This window comes from Ambystoma mexicanum, chromosome 4q (assembly GCF_040938575.1).
Source record: "Ambystoma mexicanum isolate Mex_15411 chromosome 4q, UKY_AmexF1_1, whole genome shotgun sequence".
NCBI classification, from domain to species: domain Eukaryota; kingdom Metazoa; phylum Chordata; class Amphibia; order Caudata; family Ambystomatidae; genus Ambystoma; species Ambystoma mexicanum.
In genome coordinates this window covers 1,011,691,193-1,011,707,929 of record NC_090928.1, presented here as the reverse complement: position 1 = coordinate 1,011,707,929, position 16,737 = coordinate 1,011,691,193, and the positions used below count along the sequence as shown (strand labels likewise).

General features: G+C 45.6%; 1 long non-coding RNA gene across 1 annotated transcript in view; it reads right to left on the bottom strand.

The window, feature by feature from the left end:
- LOC138467139 (uncharacterized) overlaps positions 1 to 14,277 on the bottom strand; it is a 214,164-nt gene extending 199,887 nt beyond the window's left edge. Inside the window, exon 1 of the long non-coding RNA XR_011268068.1 lies at positions 14,034 to 14,277. This is a non-coding gene — a long non-coding RNA (uncharacterized lncRNA). The remainder of the gene's footprint in view (positions 1 to 14,033) is intronic.
- Between the last annotated feature and the right edge of the window lie 2,460 nt (positions 14,278 to 16,737).

The following is a 16,737-nucleotide window of genomic DNA, read 5'->3' as shown; positions in this document are numbered from 1 at the left end:
CGCACCCAGGCCTCTTTGAGGCTGTCTGGGACTATGCCTGACTTGAATGAAGCATTGGTGAATGCTGTGAGGAGAGGGGCAAGCTGCTCTGCACAGTCTTTGATGATTTTTGGGGGGCATACATCCCCCTTACACTGTGAGGGTTTGAGATGTCTGAGGATGTTAGTGACCTTGGTTTCGGAGATTTCCGTGAAGGTGAATTTAGGTCGGTTGCTATCTTCAACACTGTGTTTCATCTGTACGTGTGTATTTTGCTTGGGTAGAGTGTTGTAGTGGTGGGATATCTTTTTTTGGAGGAGGTTGATTTTTTCAAGCATGGCTGATTGTATGGCTGTGCACCATGCCTCGTCTTTGATGATCTCATCAGGGCATGCTGGTGGTACGGTTAGTTCTTTAAAGATACTGAAAAGTTCTTTAGATTGGGAGTTAGCAGCGGTGATGCGGTGGTTGCAGGCTTCAGATTTTGCAAGGAAGATGGCATCTTTGTATTTTTTAGTTATGGCTTTGAATATCTCTTTTGTGTCATCACAGGGTATACGTTGCCAGTTGTTGAGCGCTTGGTGTTTGTTTGTACGCAGAGATTGGAGATCCTCTGTGAACCAGGAGTTAGAGTGGAAGGATTTTTTCTCTTTCTTGTTCTCTAGGGGGGCAGTGGTTTTGACGGCCCTTGTGATGGAGTCTTTGATAATAATGTTGGTGTTTTGCAAACTGAGCCTGTTAAGATTATTCTGAAACATGGAGCAAAGTTGCCACGTATTCCCCAGTATAAGATCTCGGTCGATGGTGAGCAAGCTTTGAAATGCATAGTATCTGATTTTGTGCATCGTGGGGTAATTGAGGAAATAACAGGTAGTTTGTGCAATAGTCCGATTTTGCCTGTGTACAAAAAAGGTGATAATGCAATTCCTTTCCGTTTCATTATTGATCTACGTGCCATCAATAAGATTGTTGCTCCACAATTTCCTTTTGTGCCTGATGGGACGACAATATTAACTATAATTCCGGCTTCAGCTACTCACTTTAGTGTTGTGGACCTTAAGAACGCCTTCTTTAGTATTCCTATACACAAAGATAGTAGATACTTGTTCGCGTTCACCTTAGGGGGGCGCTCGTTTACTTTTACCTGTGCACCGCAAGGTTACAGGGAGAGTCCTAGCATCTACAGTAGGGCTTTGAAAGAGCACCTTGACACACTCGAGTTGCCCACTACATGTACACTGCTTCAGTATGTCGACGATCTACTCTTAGCTGCTGACTCAGCGAGCGCCTGTAAGGAGGGCACCGTGTTGTTGCTTATCCACCTAACACAACATGCACACAAAGCTTTGCTTAAAAGGTTTCAGTATTGTCGACAGGAGGTCACCGGTTTAGGCTATCTCCTGTCAAAGGAGGGAAGAAGGTTGACGCCTGAGTGGATAAAAATCATTTCTAGCATGTCTGTCCCAAATACACAGAAGGAAGTCAGAGCCTTGATAGGAATGGCTTCTTAGTGTAGGCAGTGGATCCCGAACTTCTCCTTAGTGATTAAACCAATGTTGGCTTTGATGAAGAAGGGCATTTCTCCGCCATTACCGTGGAACTTGGAACACCAGCAAGCATTTGATCTGCTTAAGACTGCATTGTGCTCCGCACCAGTTTTGGGCACACCAAACTATGAAAAGGTCTTCGTGTTGTGTGTTCATGAACGTGATGGATGTGCTTTGGCTGTATTAACGCAGGAACATGGAGGGAAGAATAGGCCGTGGGGCTACTTTTCGTCTACCCTTGATCCTCTTGCATGCGCTTTGCCAAGATGTTTGGATGCTGTCGCTGCTGCTGCTGCGTCCGTAAAAGAGCGAGGGAATGGTCCTAGGCCATGCCTTAACCCTGATGGTAACTCACTCTGTAGATGTTCTATTAAACAGAACACAAATGCAACACCTCACCTCCGCATGATTAACGAGATACAAATTGATCTTGTTTGCACCGCACATCAAAATGCAGAGGTGCTGTGTCCTTAATTCGGCTGGACTTTTACCTTTCCCGCAAGGTACTGCTTGCAGTGACGCAGAGTCACATGACTGCCTTTACACTACAGAGCAAGAGACAAAAGGCAGAATCGATCTAAAAGATACTCCTTTGAATAAACCACAAGGGGAGCTGTTTTGCAGTGGCTCCTGTTTCAAACTCCCGGATGGTACATACACAGCTGCTTATGCAATCACTACATCGAGCACGGTCTTGGAGACCAAAAGAATTGCACATAACTCCATGCAGGCCGCAGAGGGTATAGCATTGAGCTTGTGAACTTTCCGAAGGGCTTACCGTAAATATATATACTAATAGTCAGTATGCTTTTGGGGTGGTTCACAACTTTGGCAGACTTTGGGCAGAACGAGGTTTCTTGACCTCACATGGCACTAAAATCCAGTATGGATCCTTGATAGTACGGTTACTCTCAGCACTTGCACTCCCTACTCAGCTAGCAATCATGAAATGCGCAGCGCATTAGAAGATCGTAGATAATGTAGGAAAAGGGAATGCTTTTGATGATCAGATAGCCAAACAGACTGCCACTGATCTCTCTTCAGAAATGTATACTTCAAGGGAAGCCACAAATGTCTGTACTTTCGATGAGGGTATTGAATCTGTGAAAAACATTCAAGCTGATGCCACATTAGAGGAATCTAAGAAATGGGCTGAGGGTTTGGCAAAGTTGGATGAGGACGGGTGTTGGGTGGACAAAGTAGAAGGGAAATGGTTACTCCCAGACGCGTACATTACGATGATGGTTGCATTGGCTCATGTTCCCACCCATATTTGTGCACAAAAAGACACCAAAATGTTGCTGAATGTGTGGGTAAATGATAAAATCTCTAAAATAGCTGATCGCTTTGTCCAGGGGTGTATGATCAGTTTGCAGCATTATGTGGGAAAGGGCACATCGACTCTGAGGGGTAGTTTTGGTCCACCTTCTGTCCCCTTTGAGGTTATACACTTTGATTTCATTTAAATGGAGCGTTGCAATAACTACAATTACATACTAGTGGTTATCTGCGCGTTTAGTAAATGGGTTGAAGCCTTTCCTGTCAAAGATGCCACAGCTATGACAACGGCGAAAACCATGCTGAAGGATATTTTTGTTTGGTTTGCCAAGGGTCATCTGGTTGGACAATGGTCCACATTTTATCGCTACTGTAATTCTGCAGATATGTGCGGGATTACAGATCGATAAACAGTTCCATTCGGCTACGCATGCTCAGAGTGCTGGTTTAGTAGAAAGACACAACGGCATCATCAAGAACAAGCTCGCTAAGACGTGTGCCGGCACCAAACTGAAATGGCCGGACGTCTTACTGATCGTGTTATTGTCTATGAGAACGACTGCTCAAACTAAGGCTGGGCTCTCTCCATTTGAGGTGGTCATGGGTAGGCCAGCTAACATCTGGAATTTGCCAAAACCCTGTTTGCTATGCGATGTTGAACATGTACTTCTTTCTGACTACTGTGGACAGTTAACTAAAAATCTGTATTTGATTTACCAACAGGTGCGAGAAGCTCTACCCGTTAGGTACAAGGGCCCAGGACACAACATACGGCAGGGTAGCTGGGTCCTGATCAAATCATTTGAACGATCTTCTTAACTCGCACCTCGTTGGCGGGGCCCACATCAAGTTCTCCTGGTCACACAGACTGCGGTGCGAGTGGAGGGCAGGAAGCACTGGATCCACGCGTCCCACATCCAGAGGATTCCTTTCCCTGTGCCACATGATACAGAAGACACAGAACCCCTCACCAATACCGTAACCAACGATCACGAAGCATCAAACAGCATCGAGAGTGCATCGGAGACTCTCCCTCAGCTCGTGGGACCTGGGGAAACAGCTGCTTCACAAGGTACGATCTGCGTCCGAGGAAGTAGACTTACTGCACGGTTCAACTGTGCCATCAAGGAAAATCATCTAAGGGCTTGTCTCTTTGGCCCGTTCCTTTGTACATAAAGGGATTCTGTTGGCTAGGGTTTGGGAAAAGACTAAGAAAACGCTTGATCTGGAGATCACCAGCACATTAACTTTGGTGTATTCGTTTGAAGAAACAATGCCTGCAACTGCTCCCACTCGTACGGAACAGATAGGAGACTGTGTGGCCGATCGTAAAAATGAACAATCGAACACGTGGGCCCCAAAAACTTATTGTTGTCTTGTGATTATGTTAACTGGTTTCACAATAGTCATTGCCTTAGGATTTTGGTATTTGGAAGAAGTACATCCGCTTGAAATTCTGTTACCCACTGAAAATGTACCCACTGTTTCTTCACCTTTCGTGCATCTGCACACTCTATCTCCTAGAGGCTCTCAGCAAAGACAGAGTTACAATAACAATACTCTATTACTCATTATGAATGCCACACATGCCATTTTAAATAAGTCCAATTGTTGAGTCTGCTCGCAGTTACCGCAACACGGGGATAAGGGACTGGGTTGGTATATTCATCCTCTACCTTTGACTACTGCATGCTATGCTTCTCTAAGGTCACTATTCTTTGGCTGATGGAACAATAGCATCTCGGGAAACTTTGATGGAACTAACTTGAATGATTTTGAGAAACATGTTCTAACACCCCTGGGATGCTCACTCTTTGTGAATAGGAGCAAGCCTAATGTTGCTTCTATTAGGCCTTCTGAAAGACTGTCCCATCCTTTTCAATCTTTGATCTCTTTCAAGATGGCTCCTGTAGGCAATAGGGATGCCACACCACCTTCTTAAACTGTTAACCACAGCCCGATTCAGTTTCTTTCTGCATACAGAGGAATGGTACCCCGTAAAATGGTGATTTTGAGGGTTGCGCCAACGTTGCGAATTTGACTAGTAAGGACAGACCTTTGTATGTAGGCGAACCTGTCTACTTTGTTTGCGGTAATGTAGCTTTCCCATGATTACCTAGGGATTTGCAGGGAACCTGTTATTTAGGGATTCTGTTACCCGAGGTATTCATTGCTAGCACTGTAGAAATTTCAAAGGCTCGTCCAAGACGGAACGAGAATGGCGATACTTCAGCACAAGTTCTGGGCGATGTAGCTAAATCCTTTGTGCCATTTTGGGGGCAAATACTGAACTCTGAAGATATCAGAAGACTAGCGAGAGTACTGGAGAGGACCATCAACCGGACCACTGACATACTCTATAACATGACTTTAGAACAAAAAGCAATAAGGTTAGTGGCACTTCAGAACCGGATGGCATTAGACGTCATCCTGGCTGAGCGTGGTGCGGTACGTAAATTAGTGGGGTTCGCTTGCTGTGTTTTCGTGCCAGCTTCCTCCCCAACTATCTTTAGGGCGATACAAAATCTGCACATCCTTAGTTCAGAAGTGCATGTTCCTGAGGGAAACTGGGATCTTAGTGCTTGGTCCTGGGACTTCTTGTGATCTTGGGGATGGAATCTACTTTTGGTATTGCTGATTATTTTAGGTATTCTGGTGTTTTTCTGTTGTTGTATACAATGTCTTCCTGTTATGTGTTCGATGTTAGGAGGATGTTGTGCACAAGCGATTGGTGCATTAGGGCACAAGGTATACGCCCCAGAGAAAATGTCTAATGAATTTGTGCTGAATGAAATCTCAGTATCTGACCTGATGGCGATCGATATCTCCGATAGTGATTCAGGATGTATGGACATTGAGACGTGGAGTTACTCGTAAAGTGATTAGAAGTAGTTTAGCGCTTGACTTAGGCCAAAAGGAGGGTTTGTTAAACGAGATATTATATTGTGCCTCCTTTATTGTATATTTGGCCTAAGCCCAGTCGCTCTGCAAAGTAAACCACGTTGCAAAGTTCCGACTCTAGATCGACTTTGCCGCCATTTTAGGTCCATCTACCATTTATTTCTATTCCAAAGTAATTTTGTGTTCTAAAATGGTGGACGGTGTTTCCCGCTTGTAACTGAGCCATCCTGAACCTTGTACGACAGTTAATGTATAAACTGTCCGTTGGCCAAATGTTTGGGTTGAGTAAAGAGACCTTGTCCCATGCCTGACTTGTAGACAGAGGATTGTCTGCACCAATAAGTCCGATCCGCGGACATACATCGGCTACAATGTTATACAAATACTGAACGTGGACACTAGCTGAACTGCATTGTAAAGGACATGTGTTAAGGCTTATTGTTAAATCCAAGATGCACTGTTGCCATTGTAACTTGTATATGTAAACTGAGAATGATCCATGTGCATATAGTCGGACAAGCCAAAAGTGAACTCGGCACAAACTGTAGACCATGGATTATTAACCTGTAGAGGGGCTGGATATTGTAATTGGAAATGTATAAAATGTACAACTGTTTAGACGTCCAGTACCTTTCACTTCTCACACCAAAAGGGCTGGTATTCGCTGTGATGTACTGAGGGCCAGATAGCTACCTGATACTTTGTTTTCTTTGTAACTGTACAGTTTTAGAATAAAGATCTGTGAATCTTTATAAGCCTGTGTTTGTGTTATTTTCTTTTTGGGGTACTCAGGCTTGATATTTCCTTTTGCTTTTACATCCAGGCATTGAATGATTTTTTACACAACGGGTGTATTAATGTAAACTACAGACAAGTGCCTCCCCCCTCTCCCCAACACACCAAAACTTCCAAGACCCCGCAATGAACTCCCCATACCCCCAATGAACTCCCCATACCCCCAATGAACTCCCCTTACACCCAATGAACTCCCCATACCCTCAATTAACACCCCCTATTCACCTATACACCACCGACACCATCTCCCGAACTCCCATTGTTGACCCACACTATTTTTGTGCTTTCTTTGTTTCCAGGGGCAGCATTTCAGACTGCCTCGCACTCCGCCTTGTCCGTCGCACAGGGCTGGAGGGTGCTAAGGATGCGGGTGTGGTAGATGAGGTGGATGCCATAGTGATTGGCATGGCTGGCGCCAGTTGTTGCTGCTGCATGTATTGCAGTATTGTGGTCAGGACCTGCGTGATGGCCCCCAGACTGTCACGCATCATGACCGCCGAGGCATTTATGGCAGCAGTGTTCCCTGCAATGGCCTGCGCAATCTCTCGCCTTGTGTCCTCTCCCTCAGCCACATATTGGCGAACAAGTTCCAGCATGGAGTCCTGCCTTGCCCCCACCCTTGATAGCCGTGCCTCAAAGTCAGTGGAAGCAGCAGAGGTTGAGGGTGCTGCGGCCGGGTGTGCATTTTCAGGGCTGGCCTCTAGGGTGGTGCTGAGGTCGGAACAGTACAGTGCAGGATCCGCAATGGGGCTGGAGAGTGTGGCCTGAGTGTGGGGTTAGGGGGTGGACAGGGGTCTTGGGGTGTGTGGACATGCCACATGGATCAGGCCTTCCTCGTCCACGTACTCCTCTGCTCCTATGTCAATGTCCCTCAGTGGGGCTGTGGCTGTTGCCTCGCCCATGGAACTTGTTGCAGCAGAATGGGTGCCACTGGCATCCACTTCTGCTGGTGTTGCCAGCTCTGTGGTTCCGGTCTCATCCGTAGCTGTGGGGCCCTCATGTGACGGCATGGCCTGTGCATTCGCCCTGGCTTGTAGTGTGGGCCGCAAGGCTGCCCCAGAGGTGGTTTTGCCAGTGGCAGGTGGTTTGGCCCGGGACGTGGATTCCCTTGTGGCTGGATCTTCACTGGCATCTTCTCCATCGGTGCCTGGGGGGGTAGAAGAGATGCAGGGCATCAGTGATAGTGTTACATCCAAGATGCATTATATGGTGCTGTGGAGATTTTAATTTATCATGCATTCATATCTTACAGGTGTGTCACACAGGGTAGTTTGATGGGGGCATTTTGGCATTAGCTGTGACGTCTCAATTCAGAAATGCTGCATGCCAGGTGGCATGCCGTTGTATTGGGGTTTGTGTGATGTATGACATGGGAATTGTCCCTGTGTGTTGGCTGTCTGTTGGTAATGGGATTGGCACTCAGCATGCATTTCAGTGTGGCAGGATTTGGGCCTCCATCTTGACATGGATATGTTGATGTGTGTGTGTTGGGACATGTATTGCCTTGCCTAGGCTCTATTCCAGATCACTTGTGCTACATCATGGTTTGCCCTACTGGAGTTTGCAGGGTCACTCACCTCCATCTCCAGATGTTGCGGCACCCGTCTCCATCTCCCTGAAGCCCTCGATAGAATCCATCTGGATGAAAGTACTGCATGTCTCCTCCCAGTGCATTAGTTTGGTCGGGGAGTGGGCACCCCCACCTGTGGCCATGGCCTCCCTCCGATTGCTGGCTAGGTTGTTGCGGGCCCTAAGGTGGAGGTCATCCCATCTTTTCTTGCAATCTTTGACTGTCCGTGGGGTGGTGCCGACTGCAAATACCTTGCAGGCTACCTCCTCCCATATCTCCTTCTTCCTCTGCTGCGCCTCCCTTTTGAGGTTATGGGTGTTAGTGTCATCAGCATGGGCAGCAAGGGTGTCCGCCAACATGTTAAGTTCCTCATCAGAAAAACGCTTCTTGTGCAGGCGGGAGTTGGATTTTCGGGTTGCCTTAGACATGTTGTTTTGAAAGGCCCTGGTCTCTCCTGTGCAACACTGGTGGTTTGGGAGGATTGCAATGGATTGTGTTTTTAAAGATGGCCACCGGTGCATTTCTCGTTCCGATGCGATGACGTTACTTCCGGGTCCGTTATTACGAGCCCGGTATTAGCATGATGTTATTACCAGGTCGGTGTTAAGGGGTGCCTCCTAGGAGGAGGCGGTATCGGTGGGTCCTGTGATGCTGCTATCGGGGGGTTGGAGGGCTTTTAGCGGCATGACGGTATGGCCATTACCGGCATGGGGGTTTGTGCATGCTCGTGCACTCATAATCAGCCGCTATTAGCGGCGTCAAACGAGCATGGACCTGCTACTTCATGCCGGTAATGGTCCCGTTTTTAGCGGGATTCTCATAATGAGGCCCAAAATGTTTCATGGTGCTACATCATGTATATAAGTTATTCATAATTCCTCTTTACATATATATGAAAGAACTATAAACCTCCTTCAAAAATATATTTTTTGCAAAACATATTTATGTCTGTCATTATTAGCAGCGCATGCTGGGGATGAAAATCATTGTTCAATTGCATACAGTATAAGGCTCCATCATGACCCCAGCCAAACCAAACCACCCACATTATTCACTGCACCTAGCCTGCATCCTTGCTCCGTGTCCACTATACCCGAATAGTGTAACCAATGGCCAGGGCTCATGGCTTGCAGCCATGGCCAGTCCCCAACTCCATGGGGCATAGGATTCGGCCATGCTGCATTCCCCAATAAGAAAATCAGAGTGCACATTTGCGTTTGCGGAGGGCCAGGTCCACTACCCACACACCAAATGTATATCACTAGGTTTTCTACTTACACTCTTGCTCTTTTTAAAAATAAAACAAAGACATATTTCCAAAAGCATGCTTTCAGGTCCTTGCTAATTCTCGTTGCGTAGGTTTGTTGAAGTCTAGTCCACCACTTCAGGCTGTATCCGCAAACAGAATATTTTTTTCCCATTCAAACATATCGCTTTGGCCATGCTGCATGGCCATGCCCACATTAACTCCATTAACTCCATTGTTGGTCCCTCATGGTCATGCCCAGTAGCCAGATTGTTTGGGTCATGGGGTTAGGCCATGCCCCTGACAATCTGGCCACTGCCCATGGCCACAGGCTATACCTCAGTCACCAAAGATATTTCACTATTTTGTGTACCTACATTATGACACTTTTCAAAAAATAAAACACATTTGCAAAACCATGCTTTCAGGTCCTTGCCAATGCTCCTTACACATTTTTGCTGCTAATCCACCGATGTTTTATTTTTTCTAAAGTGTCAACATGTACATACAAACAATTGTCATATAACCTAGCCCCCACTTGATAAAAATCCATTCAGACTTTGAACTAACATTCAAGGTTGTGTCTATAATCTTTCTGGGAACGTTTGTCCACATTCGTCAAATGGCAACAAAGTTATAAGCCACCTAAACATGTTGAAACCCCCCCTCTAGTTGTGCCCCCTCTTGACAAAGTCTCACCAAACTTTGCAAAAACATTCATATCTAGGTCTGCAATCTTTTTGCAAACTGATGTGCAGATTTCTCAAATGGCACAACATTTATAAGCCTTTAAATATATTTTGGGACTCCTCTTTAATTTTGTTCCCTCTTGACAAAACAGCACCACACTTTGCAGAAGCATGGTCAGGTCTAGAATGAACATACAGAATTTCATGCAGTTTCATTTAGTGTTGCCAAAGGTATAAGCCATCCAAAAACTGATTTTCACCAACCCTGTAATGCACGTGTAAGCATACATGCCCCCGTACATCTCAGATATTCGTGAACATCTCAGGACTGCCCCAAAATGTTTGCGGACATCAGAGTACAAAAACACCAATTTCGTATCTTTTTAAGGTCGTATGCCATCCCATCCTCATCACCCCTCACCTCTGCAGAGATTGCTTCTTTAGTTTGGCAAGTGCAATATTGTGTTTTTAATATGTTTTTATTGCAGTGTTTGCGGACCACAGCAGCGGTCCGCAAATCCAACATGGCGGGTATTTCCCAAAAATATGACGCACCTCACATTTTTTACCATCCAAACAGCAGGCTTGCCTGATGTCCGTGGACTTCACGATGGCCCCTGGGCCAATTGGAAGCCCGTCCGCGGACCGAAGAGGGAAGTGAGTCTGCGAACCAAACCCAGATATCACTAATATTTTTTACCTACTTTTTGGTCATTTTAAATAAAAACTACTGAACGGACTTCTGCCGCATATTTGGTGAAAATTCGTTTGGGCTGTCGGCGTGAGCAGAAATGTATTTTTCATTGCGTCTATGGGAAAAAACACACATTTTGGGACCCCCTCTATAACTTTGCCCCCCTTGACGAAACCTCACCAAGGATCCATTCAGGGGGGGCCAAGTCATAAGCCGCCCAAAAAGTGCTCTTCCTATGGGTTGAGCAACTTAACCATAACTACAGGGCCACTACCACAGACCAGTGTAATCTTGCTGTGTAATAAAGCCTATTTTATCATACGTTGATACTACGCAAAAGCAAGGTACAATATTAATTGTACAGAGATATGTGACTAAAGTATTGACATTGAAAACCAATGTATTACCAAGCACTAGCATGTGAGTCCCTACGCATCATTCTGCTCCTACAGGTTTCGGGCTAATTTAGTGTCCCTCCGACCACTAGTGCTATACAAATCAACGACCCGGCCCCCAAATCTCAAAGAAATCCATTTGCGGTTGAAAACTGTGGTAGGCGCAAATTACACCCACGATCAACCTCAAATTACGATAAGTATTGTGAGTAACAAAGAAACACAAACGGTGGCCTAGAACATTTTTCAAACTGCAGCACAATCCCAATGAAAATGTGTCTGATTCAGAAACAAAACAGGCACAAGTCCCAGAAAGTAATAAATAACACGGGGATATGAAAGTGAACTAAACATCACATTTTCTCTTGAAAGGGGTAACATAAAACTTAGGGAAAGTGATACTTGTTCATGGAAACATTTTTCAAAATTCTGCTGGCATGACACACAGCAGTTTGAAAAAGAGGGGTGTTTCTTATTTTATGAATCGGGTTACACCATCTTGCAACTCTTGTTGAAATTGCACATCCATTGCAACTCCACGAGACAAACATTTTGCATTTGCAAAGTAAGAGTATTGAGAGGTACTCTTCCCTCACATCCAATCTGTCGCTGGTAGACATCGTTTACTTGCTCCTCTTTGCAAATATCCTTCTCGCATTTTTGCGACTTGGGTGCAAACTGTACAAAGTCTCAGGGAAATGGGTAATGCATGAAAAGGTAGGGTATGAACATCCTGTGTGTTTTCCCATCCAGACACCTTTGAAATGAAATGAACCACTGTTGTCCCATCTACATGTCTCTTTACCTTACACATGAATCAACATGTATTCTCACCTTGTTTGCAAATTCATCTTAAGTACCCTTAAAGAAGTTGTCATGGTGAAAGACATTTCTTCGACTAACCGGAATCCTGGCATGCATGAGCACCAGGTGTGCACCCCAGACACTGATGTATGTTAGGTGTCTGACCAGCATATGATTTGATGCATCTTTCTGATTTAAAAAAATGCACATTTCTTTTCATCACGCATTTCAAATGCAGATCGTCTGTGCTTTGCTGAAATGGCCAGTTTCTTGAGCCTTCACCCTTGTATATTCAAATGCAGCCTGCACACTCCATCGGATAATGTTCGTGTTAGCATATTACATGCTAGGCCCGTCCAAAAAAAAATTAATGAAAGAGTGGGAAAGAATGCATACTTCTGGGTAGATAAATGACAAAACCCTTTTCAATATATTAAGCGGTGATGAATTGCTAGGTAGCATTTTACCTTTTTTTGCATAAGAGGTGGGCTGGGAGGGTGAATTGGTATCCTTCCGTTCTTTTTAGTTCTACCAGTACGAGAATTTCCACTGAGAAACTTTTTTACCAGTTTCTAGATGAAAAGAATCCATCATTAAAATGCAGATGATATATTTCACTTTGCCCTAAAACACAGACAATGTAAGCAATGCACGTGGCCGCCGTCTCTGGCATCCCCGGCTGCATTTCTGATCATGCAAAAGAAAATGAAGGAGAGAGACTAAAAAGTGACCTGCATCATAATGAGTGTTTCAATTGAATATGAAAGCTTCAATAACCTCACAAACATTGTCTATCATGACCTAGATAGGGAGGGGTGGGCCGTCGGGTCATGTTTCTGAACCAAGGACATGGCCAAAGGTTTGGCCATGTAATTGAATTGGCCATGCGAAAGCCAGGAGAGCTGTGTTATAATCTTGGATTGCCATTTCCCCCAAAAAAGTGTGTGATTTTAAGGGGGGTGGCAGGGGGACTTTTGCCTTCTGTTTCTCAAAGTGTAAGTATGTGTAATTTAGATGTGAAAAAAAATATTGTACGGCGTGACCAATAATACTCTTCCAAATACATGTTCAAATATCTCCTTTCCATCCTCTCGTGATTTGTTTAACCCAGTGTCATTAGCACCCCTCACCCCCACCCCGCACATGTAGAAACCCTTGTGCAGCATTATGAAGCATGTTGCAGCCAGTGCACAAAACAGAAATGGCATGCTTTCTTGTGTGGTCGGCTGCAAAAGCATCTATATTGGTGCATGCCTGTTTAGCAACTGGTACAAGACCCTGGCTAGGGAGGGCTTAATCCCTCCCACTTTGAATCAGAAGTCATCCTGGGAGGATTGATCAGGGGCAGCGTGATCACCTTGGAAGCAAGACAACGCGGAGAATCACAGGTTCGATCCCCGTGTCCGGGCTTAGAAAGCTCTGGGTATTAAGCGTGTTATAAATAACCTATCATATCATATCATATCCCTCTATTGTGATGCCCATGTCGGATTTGCTGTCAGCCCTTTAGGATAACCAGCCTTTCATTGACAGTTCTTCAGCCACAAAATGTGCAATAACACCACGCCTGATATTTTAGTTGCTCCCTGTACAGTAAATACGTTATGTTATGTTACTCAGATTTATAACACGCCCATACACCCAAAGGCACCTTGCCGCAAGGAAAGTCACAGTAGTGCCATATCAATCTAGGGGACTAATGAAAGAGCAGAATTTTTAACAAGCAATGGAAGTGCAGGTGGTTCATGGTCAGCCTAAAAGTTCAAGGGAGACCATTCCAATTCACAATAAATAGTGTGCATGAAGCACCTCACTGATCCGAGCAGGGGTGTTGCTAAATCTGGAAAAGATCAGGGGCTAAGCTAATGTCGAGACTGCCGGGATTCGGGGCTAGCTATAGCCTTTTGGCTACTATCCAGGGATACGACCAAAACACCAGGGGCTATAGACCTCTCAGCCCCCCCTGCCCCTAGAAACGCCACTGGAGCTAGAACTGCGCTCATTTTTATACATAAAAACATTGACGTTCTTTAAAACTGATCGTTAATTGCGAGACATCTCCGCTGTTAACTGTTTCACGTACGTAAAATGTTCCATTAGAAATGCTTATTTGTCCATCTTTTCATATTCTATACCTTCAATTACAGAGCAGTTTCCGGGATCCCCGTTCCCCTTTTCCCCTCTCGAGATGTCGTCCCACCAGGAGCTAGAGCCACGGTTCACTCTTTGAAAATGACCTGGCGCCACTGACGGTCTTTGCTTCTGGATGTCACAACAGATAGCTGGTGGCATCTATTTCTGTAATCGGCGTGTAAGCGGTGTCTCCGCTTGGCAGCTACATGGCCCCGGACAGCGATGATGAGTCAGAAGCAGAAGGAGCAGGCGGGCTCCTCCAGGAAATTGACATTGAACTCCAGCCAGTTGACACGGGAAGTGATGGGCAGAGAGGTTTGAAAACCTGTGCATTTCCGCATAAAAACAGAAAAGTCTTTCGTTTGCCGAGGGACTTAGACAAGGCAAAAGCTGGCTGTCAACAAAAGGCTTTGTTTTTTTAATATAAAAAGAGAACGTTTCAAAGATCGTTTACTCTAAAGCTAAATATTGAATACAGCTTTCGTTTTTGCACTGAAGGCACATCTCTGGGTTGAGTAGAGTTAAAACGCGGGAAAAGGAAGATACATATTTGCTGCATATTCTTGTTTTTAAAATCAGTCAATCAGCCTTTGATTTATACTGCGCCCGTCTGGGCCGCCACTCAGGCTGCATATTAAAACGTAAACCATCCGTACATATAAAACCCAGAAAGGCACCAGAGCTAAATAGTAACAATAAAATACGCCCTAAGAATCAGACACATAACTCAAGGCGCCAGGGGCAGCATATTAAGTATATGAAAAAACATCAGAATAACCTGTGGAATTTTTTAAAAAGGAAGGATGGACGGGAAAGCTGAGAAGGGAAGTGTTTCATAACTGAGCTATCAGACCAGCCATAAGAACAGGTGCAATGAATTTGTGTACGTCCTACACAGTAGGGCAAGTTAAAGCATGGCATGCGGGAGAGGCGGGGGTGGGCATCGGTGTCTACAGAGCGGTGAATTGTTTGGTAGAATGTGTAGCAGCATCCTCTCTGTGTTAAACAATTGTAAATTATGATGGTAAACAATAAACTTCAGTGACAAGAAACGAAACCTTAGAGTGGACTCAGCCGCAAAGAAGGTCTCTTGAATCTACTTGAAACCGGATACCAGGTAGGAAGTAGCTGAAATGAATCCCACTGGGTTCTCCCTTCCTTCCTGTGGCAAAAGCCCTGGAAAAGAAGAGAACTCTCAGGGAAACCCTCGAGTGGGAAGAAAACCCGGCGCGTCTGCTCCCTCGTCAGCCTTCTGATGTCTTCTAGTTGTGGCACCTCAAGGTAGGGAGTATCGTGTAGTCTAATGTCAGAAAAGTAAGAGACACATTAGGCAAAGGTAATGGGTAGTTAAACTCACAGAGAAATCAAATGCAAGAGGGAAGCAAGATGGAGCAAGCACCTGTAGCGGGCTGGGCAATGGTTATGCCAAAGACCGGGGATTCAGCTTTCGGAAGGATTCACTAAACAGGAAAAAGAGGGGGTGACTATGGGCAGAGATACTGGAAGCAAAGGTACGTGGGTCTCAGACAAAAAGAAGTACCTGTTAGAGGAATCGGATTGCCTGCTGAACTGTGGTTCAGTTAAGTAGATCACTGTTTTACGGAAGTGAGATTTTAGCTTGAGGAAGGAAGAAAATAAATTTAGAAGTGATCTTTCCGAACAGAGGAAAACAGAATTACCCTACCCGGTCCCTGTACCTCGGATGTGACCGAGGGAAGTTCCAGTTTGGATAGCCTAGAATCCCCGGAAGCGTCCCTAGAAGGAGATAACGTTCGATCTGCTGATGAAGGTTCCGCGGTATCTACCCTATGACATGGGGTTAGGGATATCTGGCAAGGAAACAGAAGACAAGGTCAATAAACACTATAGTATTGTAAGGACAGAAAGGGACAGCCTAGGTCCGAACTTATGTAGCGTTGATATGCTGGAGTAGCAACGCGCCTGCTTGTTGGCAAATGAGACTGATATGTGGTGTTCGGCTGAGAGGGAGGAGTTAGGTTGCCGTACGGATAAACAACAGCTAGACTGCTACCAAATGCTGTAGTCGCCATCTTGGGTGAAAAAATGGATGCCGCGTACCTTCTGGCCCAACGGCACCATAGGGACCAGCGTTTCCTAAGGGGCATGACAGTATTCCCCCTCCGAAGGGCCGGGGCACCCGGTTTACCGGGATGAAAACGATAGAAGCGATGAATCAAATGAGGGGCATGCACAGCAAACGCAGGCTCCCAAGAACAGTCGGCGGGGGAATAACCCCGTCAGTCAACCAGATACTGAAGACGACCCCGAAAAATCCTGGAGTCACAACTACCAGCCACCTCATATTCAGGACCCGAAGGTGTAGAGACTGGAGGAGGCCGGGAACCTCGGCTTCTAGCAATTCAGTCTGCCACGTCCTCCTTCAGTTGGGAGACATGAAAGACAGGATGGATCTGAGACCATGAGGCAGGGAGCCGAAGCCGAAAGGCAGCGGAACCCACTTTCTGAAGAATAGGGAAAGGACCAAAATACTTTGGTGACAATTTAAATGGAACCAGATGGCAGGGTAAGAAGCGAGATGCCAATCGTACGAAATCCCCTGGGGCCAGCAGCGATGCCGGGGAGCGGCGACGATCTGCAGAGTTCTTGATGCGTTCTTGTGCGGAAAGAAGAGAGGCACGAGCGGAGCGTTGACACTCTTGGATGCTGAGGAGCAAACTATCGACA